The sequence below is a fragment of the Condylura cristata genome, unplaced genomic scaffold (assembly GCF_000260355.1).
Source record: "Condylura cristata isolate star-nosed mole 26May11 unplaced genomic scaffold, ConCri1.0 scaffold00014, whole genome shotgun sequence".
Lineage (NCBI taxonomy): Eukaryota > Metazoa > Chordata > Mammalia > Eulipotyphla > Talpidae > Condylura > Condylura cristata.
This window is the reverse complement of record NW_004567115.1, coordinates 7,123,133-7,145,297: the sequence shown is the minus strand read 5'-3', so window position 1 is coordinate 7,145,297 and position 22,165 is coordinate 7,123,133.

Sequence of the window (22,165 nt, the reverse complement as noted above, 5' to 3'; positions counted from 1 at the left end):
ATGTCTGCACACAATTAAAATGTATAATTAGAAATAAAATAATTTATTATTCATTTATGTTTCAGTATGTACATGTTTGGGCATACTTATTCCAGAAGACATAATGAAGTAGTCTGAGGCATATCTAGGGCTGTGAGATCACTCCACGTGGATGACAATGTAGACTGTTGTGACTCAGAAACACAAAGTGATTTCCATCAATGATATGTTGACCCTCAAAAATGATGAATATGCTTAGTAAAGTTCTCAGCCAAACAGTGTAGCCTTTTGATTCACATGTTACACAGTTGTAAACTTCAATGAATTTTAAAGATGTTCAAAAACTCCTATATGTAAAAAGGTTAGGTTGTAAGATAATCTAAAACATTTTTTTAGTACTTGAATGGATATTCTATCCAACATTACACAGGATACTGAATTATATTTCATCATGTAAGGCCTCCACATAGTACAAGACTAACTTCACTGGACCCACCCCAAATGCCAGTGGTGCCATCTTTGTGCTGTCTGAAGAAAGCTGGCTTTCTAAAACAACCCCTTTCCAGGCAGTATTGACATATGGGAGCAGTGATATAAATGCTTAGACAGGCAATTACCATGTATACCTTGCCACAGTTTCCCAGAAACATCTTAAAATGGTACAAACAAAATAACTTCATTAAAAGGCATACAGCGGCTCTCCCTGGTGGCGCAGTGGGTTAAAGCACTGTACTAAGAATCAAAAGCTACTTCCGCATGAGTTCGATCCCCGCCTGCCCTGGAGGAGATCCACATGGTGTGGCAGACCTCTCCTGACCCGCCCGCTGCTCCCCTCAGCAGTGTACTTCACCAGTCTGTCTGTTCTGCTCCCCACTCTGTCTCTGGTGAATCTCACCGCCCCTGCACCACTGGCCAGTACCCTAGTTCTGTATACATAAATAAATCTTTAAAAAAAAAAAAAAGGCATAAAGCAGGGTAAAGCACAGCACTAAAGCCACTCAGCATGAGTTCGATCCCTGCCCCAGAGATGACCCACATGGCCTGGCAGACCTCTCCATACCCGCCCGCTGCTGCCTTCAGCAGTGTACTTCACCAGTCTGTCTGTTCTGCTCCCCACTCTGTCTCTGGTGAATCTCACCGCCCCTGCACCACTGGCCAGTACCCTAGTTCTGTATACATAAATAAATCTTTAAGGAAAAAAAAGGTATAAAGCATTAAGAGTTTACAATAGCTGCTCTCCTAAAAAGAAAGAATCTTGCAGACCTGTGCACTCTTCTCCAGAGGGGTGAAAATTCTTCAAATAAGGTTAATTGGATTAAAAAGATGTGGTACTTATACACAATGGGATATTATTTGACCTTCAAAAAAAGATAAACTCATGCTTTTTGCAGCAACATGGATGGAGCTGGAAGGGATCATGCTTAGTGAAATAAGCCAGAAAGAAAATTCCTAGCAGGAGCATAAGGGATCAGGGGGAAAAAGAAAAGAAAAAAAAAGAGAGAAACAAATGTAATGAAGTAAAAATGGGAACAACAACTATAAACCAGAGACATGGTATGGTGTAGAAAGGGAATGGGATAAAAATTGAGGTGGGAAGAAGGCATCAGACTATGACAATGGCACACAGGGACTACAACTGAGATGGTAAATGTACAAAATGAAGAACAATGTAAAATAAAATATGAAAAAAAAATGGTTTAATGTCTAGTGTGCACACTGTTGGTGAATATTCCCTTGGCAGTCTTCCAGGCCTTTGGGTTGTTTTATTTATTTGAATCTAAAGTAGGAATCTTTAGAGTCAGGAAAAAAAAATAAGTTCCTTTATAATGTAGTAAACTACCTATAAGATAGACTAAGTTTAATAGGTAACTATTAGTGAAACACAAAGTATTATAAAAACACTTTGATGTTTAAGTTAACGTCCATGTTCTAATATGTTCTGAAGGGAAAATTAGGTGTGTTTAGTAAACTCTTATTCAAAAAAAATTTGAAGAAAAAACACTGCTGATATAAAATATTACTGATTTGAATAGAAGGAAAAGTGAAATTAAAATACAAATGTATTTTTTAAATTAAGCTATTTTATATTGAACATTTAAATAGCATGACTAAATACATGAGAAATATTTGCATCCTTTTTTGCCATTTTTATACGATTAGATGTAGTCAACAATTAGTCTTAGGAGAAAAATTTCTTGACACTTAGCTTAGTGGCTGACAGTTGAGTCTTTCCAGCCAGGACACCTAGATTTGAATCCCAGTGCCATTACTCCTCATATACATATACTCCTCAGATACCTCATATACAATGTAGCTAGTAATACCTGTCTCTCGGGCTCATTTAGAAGACTGAAGACTAAATGGAATACTGCACGTGAGACTCTGAGAAGAGTTTCTAGCACACAGTAAAGGCTACTGTTACTTCCTTTCAGTCATTTTCAGAAGTTCCTGTAATAGAAAAGTCACTTTAAAAATTATGTTTTGAGGGGGCCCTTCCTGGTGGCACAACGGGTTAGAAAGCAGCACTGCAAGCGAGCCACAGCCACCTCAGTGTGAGTTCGATCCCCGCCCACATGGAGGTGACCCACGTGGCGGCTCCACAGACCCTCCCCTCGCCCGTGCACCTCATCGATCTCCCTGTTCTGCTCCCAACTCTGTCTCCGGTGAATCCCATCTCCATCCCTGCACCTCTGTCCTGTACCCCAGTTCTGTATGCATAAATAAATAAATCTTGGGAAAATGTGTTTTTACATCAGTTCAAAGGACACCTGCACCCCCATATTTATTGCAGCAAAATTCACAATAGGTAAGCTGTGGAAGCAATTCAGATGCCCCAAAATAGATGACTGGATCAAGATGTGATATAGTTACACAATGAAATATTACAATCAAAAAGGATAAGTTCATGCCCTTCACAGCAACATGGGTAGAGATCATGCTCAGTGAAATAAGCCAGAAAGAAAAAGAAAAATATCAAGTGTTCTCACTTATAGGAGGAATGTAGAGAACACAGATAAGGAATCAGAAAAAAAAAAAAAAAGAGTAACTGTAATAAAGTAAAAATCAGAATCATCAGGCAACTATAGATCAGAGACATTCTGTAGGGGAGGAGGGAGGAGGACCAGGGCAGGAGTGGGAGGAGCACAGGGACTATGGTGATGGTGCACAGGTGAATGGTGATGGGAATTTCACGGGGACATCCTACATTGTACAAAAATGAAGGATGATGTAATGAATATATATTTTTTATTTTTTTAAATAAAAATAATGTGTTTTTAGTGGCAGAGTAAAGCACTCCAAACCATTCTCAGAAATTTAGAACATTAATCATAATCACGTTAGATTACTTGTAGGGCTGTGAGCTTTTGTGAAGGAGGGTAAAGAGGCCTTAATGACTTGCCTGTTACTAATTTGTCAGGATGATTTCCAGATTTTATATTAAGAAAAGGCTTAGCAAATGTTGAGTTCTCATTTTAGTTTTAGTTTTTCCTGCTTAGAAATATTTGCCTAGAATCTCGCATATGTGAATATAGGGCTATATTTTTGGACCACTGACTTTGGAGATAGTCATCTGATTTAAAAATTAACCTTTCTTTTACAACTTTAAGAGCAGGAATTTCTTTTATAATCAACTTGCTGCTTTTTCTTGTCTATGCACTCGATAAACCTGTCAGTGATTAGACAGAACCTGCTTTTCCTAGGTTGACTGCCAACAGGCTCTCCCTGGGTTATTGACAGCTGTTATATAGCATATGTGAGACTTCAGTTTTGGAGTTCCTTGGCCTGGTTTGGAATTTTGATTCTCATTTACCTGCTGTGTGATTATGCACAATATCATAACTGCTCTGCTTAGTTCTGCAAATTAATTGGGAATAACAATATTATCTACCTCCTAGAGCTGCTGTGAAGATTAAATGACTTAATATATCCTAACTGATGTATGGCAGGGCTTGAAGCAATGTGCTCTCAGTAAATATTAGCCTAACATTAATTTAGGTCACTATTTTCTCTGCTGAGCTCTGCCTTCATTCCAGAAGAGCCTTTTGTAAAAGTGTATTTTTTTGCTGTGATGCTCTTGTAAGAATTTTTTGTATGTAGCCACAAACTGAAGAACTGTCAGCTTGAGTTTTTAAGAGTGGTTTTCAGCCTTTTTAATGGCCTAAAAAACACATTCCCATTAGCCACAATGGGCTTTCCCACATGATTCCTAAAGTTGTGTGTGCATAAACAAGTCAGAGAGGAGAATTAGAAAAAGTTGTCCGGATAAAAATCTTGGTTACTAATTATTGAAACTAATTCTGCACAGACAGAAATGTTCTATTCCATTTGCATCTTACCCTAGCTTCCCGGGAGATACCTCCTGAGTACTTAAGTTACTGAATCATATAGAAAATGCAAATAACTTACTGGCACCAAACATTTAGAGTAATAAAATAGAATTCTTACCATGAATGTGACTTTATAAATACAAAAATATATGTAGCATAGAGCAAGGTTTTGTGTGGTGATATAGTTGTCATTAACACTTAGATCGTCATTGTAAATTAACCTCTGCTGTACGCTTCCTCTGTCTTTTGTACCCTACAAATTTATAGTTTACATTTTAATAGGAATTTATTATGTATTGCTTGCCTATGTGTGTGTGTGTGTATTTGGCCTTGCAGAAAGAACTGAAATAAGTTTTCTATCTTTAGAGAAATGCAGGGTCTGATTAAGGCATGGTAGCTGTACAACAGAATAATAAAAGTGTAATGTAGCAAAGCTTCTAAAAGACATTCCTCTAGTACACAATCACAGCATATCCAGCAGATGACTACAAGAAGCATTTCTTGTGTGGATTGAAACCTAATTCTACTTTATTTAACAATATGTGGTATGCATGTGCTCTGTAGCATTTCTGGGAAAAGAGGATGTCTCCCTGAAATAGACTGCCCACTTTGCTTCCACTTCCTTTCAGTTCCACTCCTCATACCCTTATGCCCACATTTCCTTTGCTTGTTTATAACCTTTACAAGGCATGCAATGGGTCTGCCTGTTGACAACCCTCTTAAAGGAGAAAATCACATTTAAAATCACTTTGTGTGGGTATAAATCTAAAGGTAACTATTAGCTGTGTAAATTGGTGTTTTTGTTTTTGTTTTGTTTTTACATAAAAGAGCTGGGGTGAAGGCCCGAGGTGCAGGGGTGAGAGGATTCACCAGAGACAGAGTCGGGAGCAGAACAGGCAGGTCTATGAACTAAACTGCTAAGGTGAGCAGTGGGCAGAGACAGGAGAGGGCTGCTGCTCCATGTGGATAAGCTCCCTAGCCTGGGATTAAACTCCAGCTGGCTGCCATAGTACTGATAGCAATGAGACAATCCCTAGGCCACCAGGGAGGCCCCACACACAGGAATTTAATTTAAATTTTAAGCAACTGAAATAAAATTTAAAATTCAATCCCATAGTTATATTAGCCCCATTTCAAATACTCGATAGTAATGAGGATATTGAATATCACAGAGTAGGATATTTCTACATTGAACAAAGTACCAGACAATGCTGAGGCAGACCATCCATTTATAAGATCTACACTTGTCAGAATTTTAGAAGCATGGACCCTCGTTTACATTAAATTCTGTTTTAAATGATCTGCTACCTTGGGTGCATTACATTGGCATTACTTGATATGGGTAACCAAATATCACCTCAATCAAAAATAAATTACTAGTAAATAAATGTCTCTCCTCCTTTTTTTTTTTTTCCTCAAGATTTATTTATTTGTGCATACAGAACTGGGGTGCAAACCAGAAGTGCAGGGGGCAGGGAGAGGCTTCATCAGAGACAGAGTGGTGAGCAAAACAGGAAAATCAATGAAGTAAACTGCTGAGGGGAGCAGTGGGCAGACAGAAGCCTGCTGTGCCATTTGGGTCACCTCTGGGGCCGGGGATCAAATTCTCACTGAAGTGGCTGGGGCCTGCTTGCACGGCTCTGTCCTAACCTGTTGCGCCACCAGGCAGGGCCCGCTTTCTTCCTTTTCAGTCTCTCCAGGATCTTTGTAGAGGTAGCTATAGGGCCTGACCCACATGGGTGTTCACAGAGACAGTGCCACCCCTGCAGCCATTCCCCAGCCAGCACCCATCCCATCAGCCCCCGAGTGAGCTCCCTTTTCGCAGAGTGTCTGTGCACCAGAGCAGTGGGAAGCTGGTGAACTGAAGATGACCCAGTGATGGCTGGTAATCGGTGTAGGGATCAGTAGCCACTGGAAGTCTTGGCTCCCAGAAGGCTGCCAGGATCAGTTAGTGAAGGTTCCAGGAGTGAAGCAGCTGGCAACAGGAGTAACCTCAGTGGCAGCCCCAAACCAGCATAGCTCACTGGCCAGTGTCCTGGAGGACATGACACTGTCAGCTAGGTTTTCAATTCAACCATGGCATGAGCAGAAGTTTCTCCCAGGTTCTCTTGAGATTTATGATACAGGTGCCATCACTTTTCCTTTTATAGATCTACTGTTCCATTTAGAAGTCAAGGTTGGTGCCCCTGAAGTAGGCTTCTGCTACATGGAATTTGAGGGCAAACTCCTTCTTCATTCAAGGGCTCCAGACATTTTGAAAGTTTCCCTTCTAGTTACTATGGGAACCCAGAACAACTGTAAATTTAAATAGCTGCTTTTGTGTCCTTGATAGATGGATAGCAATAGTTCTCATCCAGGGGTGATTTGGCAATGGCTGGAGATCATTGTGATTTGACAGCTAGGGATATGGGTACTGGTGGTATCTAGTGGGTGGGCCTGTAGTGTACAGGACAGTGGCCCCCAACAGAGAATTACCCAACTGAAACTGTCAGTGGCACTGAGGTTGCAAAACCCTATAATTTACATAGATTTTGGTAATATTTTTGAAAATTTAGAATTCTCTACTAGAAACTTGCTAAAATACCAGTAATAATAATAGACTTATTTAGCACTTTCAATACGTACATTCTCTAGGAGTTTTATGTGTATTACCTCATTTAATCCTCACAAAGATCCTTTTCAATTCTTAGAACTTTTTTAAAAAAGATTTATTTATTTATGCATAAAGAACTGGAGTACAGGCCAGAGGTGCAGGGGCAGTGAGAGGATTCACCAGAGACAGAGTGGGGAGCAGAACAGGCAGTTCGATGAAGTACACTGGTGAGGGGAGCAACGGGCAAGATAGGGGAGGTCTGCCACACCATGTGGATCTCCTCCGGGGCGGGGATTGACTTGCATAGAGACTGCTTAGCTAGCTTGCAGTGCTGCGTGCCAAACCGTTGCATCACCCAGGAGGGCCTATTCTTATAACTTTTTATAACAAAGGAAACATAGGCACTAAAAGGATAGCCTGAAATATGAGTTGAATTTTGTGCACCTCAAATTCATAAGTGAAATCCTAACCCCCGACATGATAATATTTGGAGGTCAGGCTTTTAGGAGGTAAAGGTAAATAAGATCATAAAGACAGGGTCCTGATCTGATAGGATTAATGATGGCCTATTCAGAGAAAAAAAGCTCTCTCTCTTTCTCCACATCACTAGTAAAGACGTGAGGATTTTCTAACCAGCAGAACCATGGGGAAATAAATTTCTTTCTCTAAATCACCCGGCGTATTGTATTTTGTTATGGCAGTCAGAGCTAAGATACATGACTAAGGTTACAAAACTAGTGAATGGAAAACATGACATGAACCAGGCAATGTGGTTCCAGAATCCATGCCCCTCACTGTGAGCTTGTGCTGTTTCAATAGAACGCCTTATTTGTATATATTTGTGTCCAAAATTGCTTTTCTACAGTTTGCTCACATATTTCCATTTTTAGTTCCGTAACACTTCAGGCTAACCTCTTCTTTTATAGTTGTGTTTTAGAGCTGTATATTCTGTTTTCAACTTTTAAACCATTTCTTTGTATTCTCATATATTATTGCTGTATCTGTTCTAAATTCAAATCTTCATATATGAAAAGGGAGCTTATGTGTATTTTAAAAGAAAAAGAGCATATGAAGTGATCATTGTTTAAAAATATATGTATGTTAAAATGTTTGGTGCATTTTTTTTTTAAAGATTTATTTATTTATTTGTACAGAACTGGGGTACAGGCCAGAGATGCGGAGGGTGAGAGAATTCACCAGAGACAGAGCGGGGAGCAGAACAGGCAGATCGACGAAGTACACTGCTGAGGGGAGCAGCGGGCGGGTCAGGAGAGGTCTGCCACGCCATGTGGTCGCCTCCGGGGCAGGCGGGAATCGAACTCATGAGGAAGTGGCTTTAGATTCTCAGTGCTGTGCTTTAACCCGCTGCGCCACCAGGGAGGGCCTGGTGCATTTTTTTTATAAATGTTAAAACAACATTGGAACAGGTTATTATTGTTTTAATTTCACTCATAAGAAATAACAGTGAAAATGTTAAGACTTTGTGCTGACATGTGGATCACCTCCAGGGCGGGGATTGAATGTGCATTGTGGCTAGCGTGCAGTGCTGAGTCACAACCCGTTGCACCACCCAGGAGGGCCTATTCTTATAACTTTTTATAGCAACAGAAACATAGGCACTAAGTGGATAACCTGAGCTATGAGTTGAGTTGAATTTTGTACAACTCAAATTCATAAGTGAAACCCTAACCCCCAGTAGAATTATGCATCAATACTTGGAATTTCTTGGAAAATCAAGTATGCACTTAATAAAGGCTTAAGAAGGAGATAATGGTGGATAGTATAATTAATTTCATGTTTGGTACAATATCTTCTTAAATTCTAGTGAATCAGCTGATAGTACATTTGTTAACAATTATCAGAATGCTTGACCACACTCAACTAAGCAGATAGAAATCCATAATCTCACAAAATAAGAAGTCAAAGGCCAGCCCTTCCTGGTGGCACAATGGGTTAGGACGCAGAACTGCAAGCTAGGTGCAGGTGCTTCAGTGCAAGTTCAATCCCTCGCCCCGGAGGTGACCCATATGGTGCAACAAACCTTTCCTGACCTGCCTGCTGCTCCCCTCAGGGGTGTACTTCATCAATGACTGTTCTGCTCCCCACCTTGTCTCTGCTGAATCCTCTCACTGCCCCTGCACTTCTGATCTGTTCCCCAGTTCTGTATGAATACATAAGTAAATCTTTAAAAAATATATAAAAAATGCAAGTCCAAGGTTAAGACAACCACCAGTGCCATCAAGACCTGCTTTATTCTGTTCTGCTCTCCACATCCTCAGCAGGAAATCTCATCCTCATAACCTGTCTCTCATGGTCCCAGGAGGGCTGCTCTATTTTCAGGCTTCATCCTCAACATTCTTGGGGAAAAAGTGAAGGACAAAGGCATTATTTTGACTTTTCCCTTGACAAAGATTCCCCTCCTCATGTCTTTGGTCTATACCTCATTGGCCAAAATTAAATCCCAAAGCCACTTCTAGGTGCAAAGGGAAATGGAAGTTGGCTTACTTTTACAGTAAAGGAAGAAAAGGGAGAATGTATATAGGAATCAGTGTTGAATGAATCAACCTTTGTTGCCAGCACAATTAGTATTAACAATGAAGAATATTTGTGGAGCTGCTACTATGTGTACTTTCTTCTCTTAGGTTCCTAGAACTGAAAAAGATCTTAAAGATCATTTGATCACTCTGATAATGATATGATATCTTTATGTCTCTATTTTTAATATGCTGATTTGTAAAGCAAAAACAATAATGGATTTTAAGCATAGTTCTATTGTGATACATACAAGCTTGGGTATTCTGAATAAAATTACTTGTTTCAAAATCTAACTGCATAAAGAAAAATTAGTTCATAGATGTTATACCATTTTTAGATATTTTCCCCACCTCCATGAAGCTATAGAATAATTGCTTTTTGTATCTTGAAACTGAGCAGAAATAACACATGGAAACTTATACAAATAAAATGGCGGCTTTTACAATTGTCCTGAAAATTTAATCTGTTGGAAAGCTCTAAATTGAATGCCCTTAGACCTTCTTAGTGTGGAAGGAGTTAAGTCACAGTACTATGAAGCTGTCCACAGCCACTGCAGCAGGAATTCTATCCCCGGCCAGGGCGGTGACCCACATGTCACAGCAGACCTCTCCTGTCTGCCTACTGCTCCCCTCAGCAGTGTATTTCAATAGACCTGCCTGTTCTGCTCCCCACTCTGTCTCTGGTGAATCCTCTTATCCCCTGCACTTCTAGCCTACACCCCAGTTCTTGTATGCATAAATAAATAAATCTTTAAAAAATAAATTTAATACTCTTATCTAGCTATCTAATTACTGTCCGTTTGCTACCTCAAGGTCTACACAATAGGTAGATTCTCTGTAAAAAAAATGTGGCCAGTCAACAGAATCTTGCCTGATAAGGTATCATCCTCAACAAAAGCTTAATTAAAGAGCTGCCTATTTGGGGGAAAATATTGAAAGTATGCACAACAGGAGACAGACAAATAGACAGTACATGGAAAGGTGCCTGATGTTCCTCATCAAAAACAGGCTAAATGATGATGAAATACCATCACAGTCCCCCTAGACTAGCTCAAGTTAAGGAGACTGGTATCAGTAGGTCTTAGTGAAGTTGTGGAGGACCTGGAACTTTCATATATTGCTGCTGAGAATGAAAAGGCTCACACTGGAGAATATTCCAACAGCCCCCATATGTCTATCAACAGAAAAATAATGTAATATTCCTAGAGTAGAATGCAACTCAGCAGTATAAAAGTGGAACTACTGATCCATGCCACAATGTGGATGAATCACAAAACATTGTGTTGAACTAAAGAATCCAGGCACAAAAGTGCACTTAACTGTGTGGTCCTGTTTATATGACAGGCAGGATTAATCTGCAACGAGAAATCAGAAGAATTATCCTGTCTAAGTGGGAATATTGACTGCAAAGGGGCACAAGAAAATTTTCCGTGGTGACAGAAATGTTCTATGTATTGATTTGGTAATGGTTACATGAATGTATTCATTTGTCAAAACTCATACAGTACAGGTAAGATCTACATATTTTCCTCTTTATAAAATAAAACTCTTTTTAAAAAGACGTATGTTATTATTTAAGAAGTTTATCAAGCTGTAGAAGAAGTAAGTCATGGAAGAAAAAATTTTTAAAGGAAAATGTTCTATTCATTCCAGCTCTCTTCTAACATTTTTCAGGGTTTCAGATGTACAAAATCTTGAAGCTGCCCCCAATTACAAGATGGAAATTTTAGTGTAGCCTGAAGTTCCTCCTGAACCGACATAACTCTGAACTTTTCTAACAGGCTTAGATCTTCTTTAAGGATAAAAGATTAATATTTGAGTCCTTTCCATACTTCATGCTTAAAATAGCCCATGACGGGGAGGCCCCAAGGCCCCTGTGCTGGCTTTCTGTCTGACAGTTGACCCAGAACTGCTGTCTTAGCAGTGCTTACAGGCACCGTAACTGATGCTAAGTGGTTAAATTGGCCTCAGACCCTAAGAGCACAAAAAAAGAAAGAAAGATCTAGAGAGAGAGAGAGCGGGAGCGGGAGCGGGAGAGGGAGAGGGAGAGAAATAGGAAAAGAAAACTTATCTGAAGTTTTCTCAGATTTGTTTTTACAGACACATCAGAGCTTATGGACTAAGCTTAAACTGAGATCCAAGGTCAGTCAGTACTGGGAGACAAAATACACAGAGTGAGGGTCGAGGGGTGGAATGGGGCTGTTGTACCTAGAGTCAAGGACCCTCTGAAATTCAAACCTCCAGTTATGTGAAGAAAAGCCTCTTCATATTTCTTCACAAGTGAATTGCCCTGTAACTAGCAATGAACTTCAGGCAAGTCTGTGCCAATAAAATTTAACTCCTTTGTTCTCCAGCCCCACACCCCAAACCTATATAATCTCATTCCCTTTCTTAGTCAGGGAGGTAAATTAAAATTTGTCTCCCTGACTAATTTGCTGACCAATTTGCAATAAAGCTTTTATTTCTTTTCTCAGACCCTCACATCATAACCTGTTCTATGCACATCAGGTAGTACCTACTCCTCAGTAATAAAACCCTAGCACAGCCTGGGAGGTCAGTAATCCTTCCCAAGACCACCCCAAACCCTGCTCTTAGGGCTTTGTAAAAGTAAAAGGAATCACTCTTAAAGTTCTTATGCCTGGGCCTTCCCTGGTGACACAGTGGGTTAGAATGCAGCAATGCAAGCTGGCTGCAGCCGCTTGAGTGCAAGTTGGATCCCTGGCCCCGGAGGTGACCACATGGCGCGGCAGCCCTCTCCTGTCTCGCTGGCTGCTCCCCTCGGCAGTGTACTTCGTTGATCTGCCTGCTCTGCCCCCAGCTCAGGTCAGGCTGACCCTCTGCACACTCCATCCACCTGAACCAAGGAGAGGATCCAGTGCTGGACACCACATCTCTGTAGGTCAGTCAGCCCAAGAAACCCAGGCTTTCCAGGTGACCCCACATTTTTCTTTTATCTGATCCCAAGCAGTATTTGTATTCCCTTTCATTGCCCCATCTCCCACTCCCCAATTTCTGAAATTCTTCTGCTGTGCTTTCTCACATTTACACCTACAAAATGGCCTTCAGCCTCCTCCTTCCTAGAATTACATTCTTATTCTCATTACATTCTTATTCTCGTTACAGCCTGATTCTCCTCAGAGGAGACTGATGTTTTTGTCACTCTCTGACTCCCGTGATACCAAGGAGCTGGTATCTTCACTTTGCCCTCCCTCAAAACACCAACTCTGACTCCGATGTCATTAGACCACCACTCACTTCAGTCTTCTTGTGACCTCATTAGTCACCCCCTCAGTCTTTGGAAGATGCTAGCTCCTGGCTCTTTCAATATTCTTTCTCATTTCTCTTGTCAAGGTCACCAGTGACTTCTAAGTTGCTAAAATTTTGTTTCAATATTTTATTAAACAAGTATATTTAGGGCCCTCCCTGTGCAGGTTAAAGCACAACACTAAGAAGCTAGTCACTTCCTCATGAGTTCAATCCCCACCCACCCAGGAGGTGACCACATGGCGCGGCAGACCTCTGCTGACTGACCTGCAGCTCCCCTCAGCAGTGTACTTCATTGATCTGCCTGTTCTGCTCCCTGCTCTGTCTCTGGTGAAGCCTCTCACCGACCCTGCATCTCTGCCCTATACCCCAGTTCTGTATGCATAAGTAAATAAATCTTTAAAAAAGAAGAAGAAATATAAAGTTCTCAACAGAATGCCTTTGTCCACCCAAAGAATTAATGCTGGCATGTCGCCTATCCACTAATTCCGTTGGGTCTTTTCCTTTATGCAGTGTTGCATTTTAAGTACCCACTTGTATAAATAAAGCCAATATTTTCACTCTTTTTAATGTTTCTTTTCAGCACCACAAGGAAACCAGTAAATGAAACCATCAATGAGAGCCCATTCTCAGACCTCAGAGTACCAACGAGAAGGTTAGGGGTCGAACCTGACCAACCTGGAACACCCTCTCTCTCTCTTTCTTTCTTTCTTTCTTTTTTTTTTTTTTAAAGATTTATTTGTTTATTCATACAGAACTGGGGTATAGGAAGAGATGCAGAGGGTGAGAGGATTCACCAGGGACAGAGTGGGGAGCAGAACAGGCAGATCGATGAAGTACACTGCTGAGGGGAGCAGCGGGCGGGTCAGGAGAGGTCTGCCATGCCATGTGGTCACCTCCGGGGCAGGCGGGGATCGAACTCATGTGGAAGTGGCTTAAGCTTCTTTGTGCTGTGTTTTAACCTGCTGCGCCACCATGGAGGGCCATCCTCTTTCTTGACACCCTTCTTCACCTGGCTTCTAGAATACCCTTCTCCAACCTCTTTGCTTCTGTTCTCCTGCTTTCATTAGTTCCCATACCTCTAAGACTGTGTTTCTAGGTCTCTTCTCTGCTCTTTACACAGCACCCAACAGTTGTATCCAGAATGGGAGACCTTCAGTGACTCATTCCACTCTGGCTCCAGGCTCCAGACTTAGCAGACAGCTTCCAGTCCCCATTTGGTAGACTACTGGGCAGTTCAAGTGTAACACATACAAGTCTGAGTTCTTCATCTTCCCCACAACCTGCTCTTCCAGAGGATTCCCAACTGAGATGACAGGAAATTCATCCTTCCAGGTAGTCAGGCCCCAAACCCTCGAGTCACTTCTCCTTTTTCTCTTTGAGATACCCAACGTAGAACCAGACTCACACCTTCTCCAATGATCTCGCACCAGGGTTAGTGCCATAGTTTCCAAATTGGTTTTCTGTTTTTACTTTGTCCCTTTCAGGCAATGATCCTGTTGAAATGTCCAGCCCATACCATCACAACAGTCCTCTGCTGGAAAACTCGTGTTTCCCAATGGTAGTAGATCTGCCTGTTCTGCTCCCCACTCTGTCTCTGGTGGATCCTCTCACCACCTCTGCACCTCTGGCCTGTACCCCAGTTCTGTATGCACAAATAAATAAATCTTTTCACTTCTACCTTTACCATTATAATTGCCTCTCCTACGTTAAGAATATTGGGTGTAATAAAATATCAGGGTGTGAGTTGTTTAAATCTTACTAACTGAATTTGTTGTTATATTTTCTCTAGCATAGCACATATCAGAGTCCAGTCCTCTATTATGGTCTGTTATGTGGAAAGAAGACTTTCATTTTGTCTGCTATGACCAAATGACCCCTGTGCATTGTTGCTTCTTAGACCTGTTAAGTGTATTCATACTTTAGAATATTTTTTTAAAGGTCTCTCTCTCTTTTTTAAAAGATTTATTTATTTATGCACACAGAACTAGGAGATAGGCTGGAGGTGCAGGGGCAGTGAGAGGCTTCACCAGCGACAGAGTGGGGAGCAGAACAGGCAAATCAATGAAGTACGCTGCTGAGGGGAGCAGCTGCCGGTCAGGAGAGGTCTGCTGCACCATGTGATCGCCTCCCGGGCCAGGAATCAAATTTGCACTGAGAGAGTTGCGGCCAGCTTGCAGTGCTGCATCCTTACCCATTGCACCCCCAGGGAGGGGCCTACATTAAAATATTTTTGAACATACCTACCCTCATTCCACCAATGAACAGCTAGCTGGAATCTAATGTTTAACTTGTTTATTTTCCCTTATAATTCCCTATTCTCTCAATTTCCAATTATTTTTATTCTTTAATGATGTGGGGTGGGGGGAGAAAATTTTAAGAAATAGACTGGCCAAATTTGTACCAAATGATTGGGACTTTTCCATTCCATAAAACAAAGATTTTTTGTGTGTGTTCTACTAAAAATATCTTTGACTTTTATCTTCTTCTTTCATTCTTCATTAAAACCACAAGATTTTTTTCCAAGTAATTCCCACATTTTCCCCACATGTCAAAAAAATCTTTTACACACTTTGTTTTGCTTTTGGGGTGTTAGCTTTGTATTTTTTAGTCTTCTCTAATAACGTCGTAGTAGTTTTTAATATCATCTTTTATGTACCAGAGTTGTTTGAAAGATTTTAAAAATCTAATTATGTGAATACATACAGTTCATTTTCTTTAACAGATCTGCCATAATTCATTGCCAAATTGAATCTCTATCAGAATGCATTTTTTATTTCCTTCAATTATACCAATTTCTTAGTTTTCTCCATTACTATCTCTCTATTTAAGATGAATATCTTCTGTTGCGGGTATGCAGTCATCATTAAAATAATCAGAGCCTTGTTTAGAGAAGAAGATATTTATGTTATGCCAGATAACAGATTATAAGTTTCAGTATTTACGAACTTAATTTATGATAAAAATAAGAAACATTAAACATATCCATGGATTCTTTTGTCCTGATTAAAGCATTTATAATCTCTCCTACCCTACATAGCCACAAAGCTAAACATTTGCCATCTATTTGTGGTATGTGTTTTGGAGGAATTGAATTCAGGATTCTTGTTGATTAAAGGATTTTCCTTCAGATGCACAGTAATTTTTCATGGAATAGGTGAATTAGATGCTTAGTGTTGGACCAAGCACAGGGCAAGACTTACAGATAGAAAAGCTACCAGTTTGATAGGAAACAAAGCACACGAGTCATTTCTAAATAAACCCAGCTTCTTTTAGTCCAGACTGTACTCATTTGACCCCAGAGTTTTTCTGTGCTACAGAACAGTATGGAATTAAAACAGACCTTGCCTGAAAGTGAGACCACAAATTCTTAATCCAAATCCAGCAGGATTTGTTTTTTTCTGATCTTGATTTTCTTCATGGGCTGTAAGAGCTTATATCATGTCAGCACCAAGGTTATTTATATATAAGTTCTATATAACTCAATCTGTGCCTGTTGGAAATGTTTGGGATTAATGAGAAAATGCTTAGTTTACAATGGTATTCCCTGAAAGCTGGAAAATTAATTACCGCCTCCTCTGTGTTTCCATTGGTTTTGGCGTCAACCTCACTGGTGGCTTGTGGCCATGATGTTAAATAGAGCTACCAACACAAAGCCCTGTGCCCAGATGTAACTTCCTCTCATTATGAGCGCAGCCCTTCATCCTAAAACTCTTCACCTGTGCTTTAAACTCTTCTCTTCTCAGGAATCTTCTGTTTATCCTCATCCTGTGATCTTGCCCTCTCACTGGGTCTGTCCTACCAGTTTTCACTGTGTTAAGATACTACCATTATTTTATTCTTTCTTCCCATTATTCCCTCCCATCATTTGCCTCTTCTCCTCAAAGCCAACATTCTGCTGCATCTCTACTTTTACATCTTCTTCCCCAACCCCCTCCAGTCAGGTTTACAACCCCAAAACGAAGCTGCCAAGACCCCCGAGTTTCCTCTTTGTCTGCTCAATCGTTGCTTCCTTGTCTTCATTCTCTTGATGTTTCATTGTAGTTGGTCATTATCTCTTGGTTTTTGAGATACCCTCCCCTCCTTCCCAGTTTTTCCCTGCCTTCTCTGGCCAATCTTTTTCATTCTCTTGGAATGTTCATCATCCTGTTAAATGTTGAAGATCCTCAAGGTTCGGTCCTTGTCCGTCTTCAAGTCTCCGTCACTCCTGCACCAGTGTCTTAATAATTGCATCAGTTCTCACCTACCCCACTGTGACTTGCACGTGTATCCCCCAAGATTTCTCCTCCAAACTCCAGACCCTTGTGTCTAGCTACACACCTGTCTCAGGAGCACCCCAAACTCCACATATCTCAAATTGAACTCAGACACAGTCTTCTTCCAGGTTTTCCTTATCTCACTGAATGATATAACCGTCTGACCTCAAGCCCAAACCCTAGAATCACCCCTTCCTCTCCTTCTTCTACATCTATGTTCCAGTGCCTATCCATTTGCCTTCTGAATAGGTTAACAGCTCCTTCTCTACTGTCACCATCATTACGCATAAGGCTGCCATTGTCTCCCTCAGGAACTTCCTGCTCCCTTTACTCAACATGCAGTAGCCAGTGGGATCTTCCTGAAAGCAAAGATGGCCTTGCTATTTCACTAAATACTCTGTGGCTTCCCATTGTTCTCAGTACAGAGACCAAATCCTGGCTGTCCCCACAACCTCTCCTGCGACCACATGCCTTTCTGCACACATGGACCTCCAGCTACTTGGTCTCTAGTATTGTAGGGACTGCTCCCTCTTCTAGAACTGCTCCTCCCACCCACCCCCCTTTACTCTTCCTTCAGAGCAAAAGTCAGACTTCCCTGACCTGCCCAGTCATTTCCCCAATCATGCCTTGTTATGGTATCACGAAGCTCCCTCCTGGGTCCCTTTGCACAGATGGAAAAACCACATGGTTCATTCTGTCATCTTACTAGATGGTACGTTCCATGCAGGAGGGGTCCATCTACTTGGATCCCACTATGACCACAACCCCAACACAATGCCAAGCACAATGTAGACCCCCACGTGAGGGAGGAAGCCAGCAGGTGCCCAGTTAGCACCCTGACAGCATGCATGCACAAGTGCTTGGGGCTAGCACTTGACCATGAGCAAGTAGTAACCTATATAGGATAATAAACAATTTTAAGATAAACTAAATTGGGCTGGGTACTGAAGAAGTTCCCCAATCTCAAGGCTTAACACATAAAAGTTTATTTCTGGTTATTAGATTATACTAAAGAATTAATGATACTGTGTTAGGGGTGACAATGGTCTGATGTTATGCTGTGGGTTCTCAGGTGTTTCCTCTTACCTTGCCCACTGATCTGTAATGCAGGGCACTCGCCTCCCTATAAGCCCTTACAGCACAAGTCAGCGCAGGCTGCCCATCACAAAACGTCATAGACTAGGCAGTTTAAAAGACAAAATTTATTTTCTCAGATTTCTGGGGGCTGGGAATGGGCTACCACTTTCAGCATGGTGGTGCTCTGATGAGTACTTCTTCCTGGCTTGGAGATGGCCACCCTTTTGCTATGTCCTCACATGCGAGGGGAAGAGAGTGGGAAAAAGAGATTCCTCTCTTTATAAGGTCATTGGCTTTTTAGGGGTCCACCCGTATGATTCCATTTGACCTTAATGCCTTCTATAACACTCTGTCTCCAAATCCTGTTAACACTGGGGGTTAGGGCTTCAACATGTGGATTTGGAGAGGGGAGGTGGAGCAGGGACACAATTCATTCAGCTGATGTGCTCGCCTTCTGGTTTCTAACCAGCTTCTGCCAATGGATACAGGAAGCCAGGACACGCTCTTCTCTCCCCTGCATGTGGTCTCTCTGGCAGTTCTCCTCCCATACTTCAGCTCCCACAAGACAACTTTGCTCCAGCTATGGCCAGACAAGTCTGATATTATATTCCTGTGGCAAAATTTAGGATTCACCCTAGCAGAGTATAACTTCAACTTGATTATGCCTGCAATGTCCTTGTTTCCAAATAAGGTTTCATCACAAGTACTAGGGTTTAGGACTTGAACATAATCCTCAACTAACTATAGGTCCCATCCTGGCACCATAATGGCTCTGCCTGACCATACAGCTCCTTCTCCCTTTGGCCCGCCAGCCTGAGGGGTGGGAGCAACTTTCTACTAGAGCGAATTTCAGCTGCATCACCAACCCATTTGTTTACATTATATAAAATATAAAAGTACATGTATGTATGTGTATCTATGAATATAAATAATGCCAAAGTAGTTACAGATGCAGTGTCATGGGGTTTTCTTTATACTCCAGTAGGGAGTCCAGGAATATGGTGGCAGAATGAAGATGCCAGATTTGCCTTCTCAGATACAACTATATGGTAGTAAAACAAAGGGAAAAAAAATCCTGAGGGAAAAACAGATAATCACAGCACACACTAGTAACAACAACCTGGTGGAAAGGGATGGGAAAACTTGACGTGAACGTTGCTTATAGTGCTAAAGAGGTAGCATGATCCTTGCAGGGAGGGGCGGCCGCTGTGCACGGTCCTTTCCAGCTGTTGACTGGAAGGCACACACAAACATCAGGACCCCTGGGACCTGGTACTGTACTGGATAAGAGGTACAAGAGTTGACAGCCAGGATGGGGTGTGCCCGGCTGGAGAGCTACAGGGGTGGGCTAGAGAGTAAGGGTGAGCGGCTTGAGTCTGAGGCTCTCAATATAGAATAGTTGGAGCCTCCATGAGCCAGAACAAGCAAGTCAAATCACCTGGGTCTCTTCAGAGAGGAGGTTACTATTCAATGCCATTTGATAAGATTCAGCACCCATTTATGATTCAAGCCTATAAAGATGGGACTAGAAAGAACTACTTTGGTGTAATAAAAGTCATATATCACAAACCAACAGCCAATACTCAGTGTTGAAAGAGTGAAAGCTTTCCCCTTAAGATCAGGAATGAAACAAAGATGCCCATTCTTATCATTCATGCTTAACTTAGTTCTAGAGGTTTTGGCCAGAGTTCTCAGACAAAAACAGGAAATAAAGAGATCCCAAGTCATAAAAGAAGTGAAACTATCACTACTTGCAGATGATAGATATAGAAAAGTTTAAAGACACATTGAAAAGCTTACTAGAAACAATAAATGATATACAGCAAAATTGCAGGTTATAAAATCAACATACAAAACCTATAGCTTTTTTATGTACAAGTAATCAAGAAGCAAAAAAATAAGAAACTAACTCCATTTATAATTGCTTCAAAAAGAATTAAGTACCTTGAAATTTACCTAATGAAGGAGGTAAAAGACCTATACATGAGAACTACAAGATGTTACTAAAAGACTTAAATAGCAATGTAGGAGATGGACGATTAGCTCTTGCTCGTGGATGAGGAGACTCAATAGAATCAAATTTAATGTCCTGGCTAAAATGATTTATATAAATTCCATTAAAGTACCAGAAGTATTTTTCAACGAACCTGAAAAAATATCTTGAAATTTATATAGAACCACAAAAGGTCATGAATTGCAAAGCAACCCTGAGCGAAAAAGGAGAGGAGTAGAGGCATCCCATTGCTTAATTTCAAACTTTACTACAAGGCAACCGTGCTAAAAGCAGTGTGGTATTTATTGGATAAAACAGATGCATGGATCAATGGAATAAAATTAAAAGTCCAAAAATAAATCCATATACACACCAGCATTTACTTCATGATACTGCAGCTATGGCCATCACATTGGGAAAGGACGATCTCCTTAATAAGTGGTGCTCAGAAATTTGGAGAATCAAATTTCTGAAGCAGAAATGAAGTAAAAGAATGAAGTTGGATCACTTCCTAAGCCCATACACAAAAACAAACTACAAATACATTAAAACCTTATATAAAAGACCTGCAGTAATAAAATAAATGAAAACATTGGGAATATATTCCATGATGTCAATGATAAAGATATGTTTGGTGACTCAATCCTTATGACAAGGGAATTAAAAACAGAAATAAACAACTAGGATTACCTCAAGTTAAAAAGCTTCTATACAAAGAAAGAAAATATAAGAGGATTAAAAAGACACCCTATTAAAAGGAAAAAAATACACAATATGTAACTGATAAGGACTACTATCCAAAATATATAAACAAATCATACAATTCAATGAATTAACAAATAAAGGACCCAATTAATAAGTGAGTAGCAGATGACAGAAAATTCATCAAAAATTATATCCAGAGAGCCAAAAGATGTGATAAAAAATATTAATCTTTGTTTCTAATACAAGAGATACAGGTTAAAACCACAGTGAGATACTATCTTACACCCATGAGAATAGCACATAATAAAAAGACCTCCAACACCAAGTGTGGGAGGAGGTATGGAAAAAAATAAACCCCGGTACATTGCTTGTCTTGGGGATAAGTAAACTGATGCAGCCGTTTGAAAAACAATCTGGATTTATGTTACAAAAAAAGGGGGAGAATTCTATATGACCCAGCAGTCTGGCACATTTGGGGCACATATTCAAAGATACAAAACCATCAACAGAAAAATCCATGTGTTCCACAATGTTCACAGCAGCCTATGAATAACTATGACATGGAAGCAGCCTAAATGCCCATCATCAAACAAGTGGACGTCGTGGAGTATTACACACCTACAAAAAAGGATGAAATACAGTCATTTTCAACAAAATTGGGGAGTTTGAGAAAATTATGTATAGAAAAGTAAGTCAGAATAATAAAAACAGATTTTCACACTGACATAGCAGACAATTGGATAACTTAAAAAATATATATATTTTTTAAGATTTATTTATTTATTCATATAGAACTGGGGTACAGGCCAGAGATGCGGAGGGTGAGAGGATTCACCAGAGACAGAGTGGGGAGCAGAACAGGCAGATCGACGAAGTACACTGCTGAGGGGAGCAGTGGGCGGGTCAGGAGAGGTCTGCCACACCATGTGGTCACCTCCGGGGCAGGCGGGAATCGAACTCATGCGGAAGTGGCTTAAGCTTCTTAGTGCAGAGCTTTAACCAGCTGCGCCACCAGGGAGGGCCAACTTAAAATATTTTTTAATTGTGGATATCAATAAATATTCTCTGAAGTTAAAGGTAGATGAAAATGAAAGAAAATTGTCAAAATGTTGATAATAAAATTGGGTGAATATATAGAAGCTCATTTTATTATATCTATTTTTATGCATGTCTGAGATTTTTCATAAGATCTCTAAAAGGGGTGTGATAAAATGGTGAGTTTTACCATTTGTATGATTTATATAGCTACATCTCTGAAAATACGTGGGATAGCATTCTTTTCTGATACCACTCAGAAGACCTCAATATTTGTTAGGACTCTATTAAAATATAGTAGGCCCACCAATTGGTCTCAATATCTAGCATTTCAATAGTAAAGACAAAGTGCTTTTAAACTAAATCTTTGTGGGAAATTTTGTGAGTATGTTGAAACAATA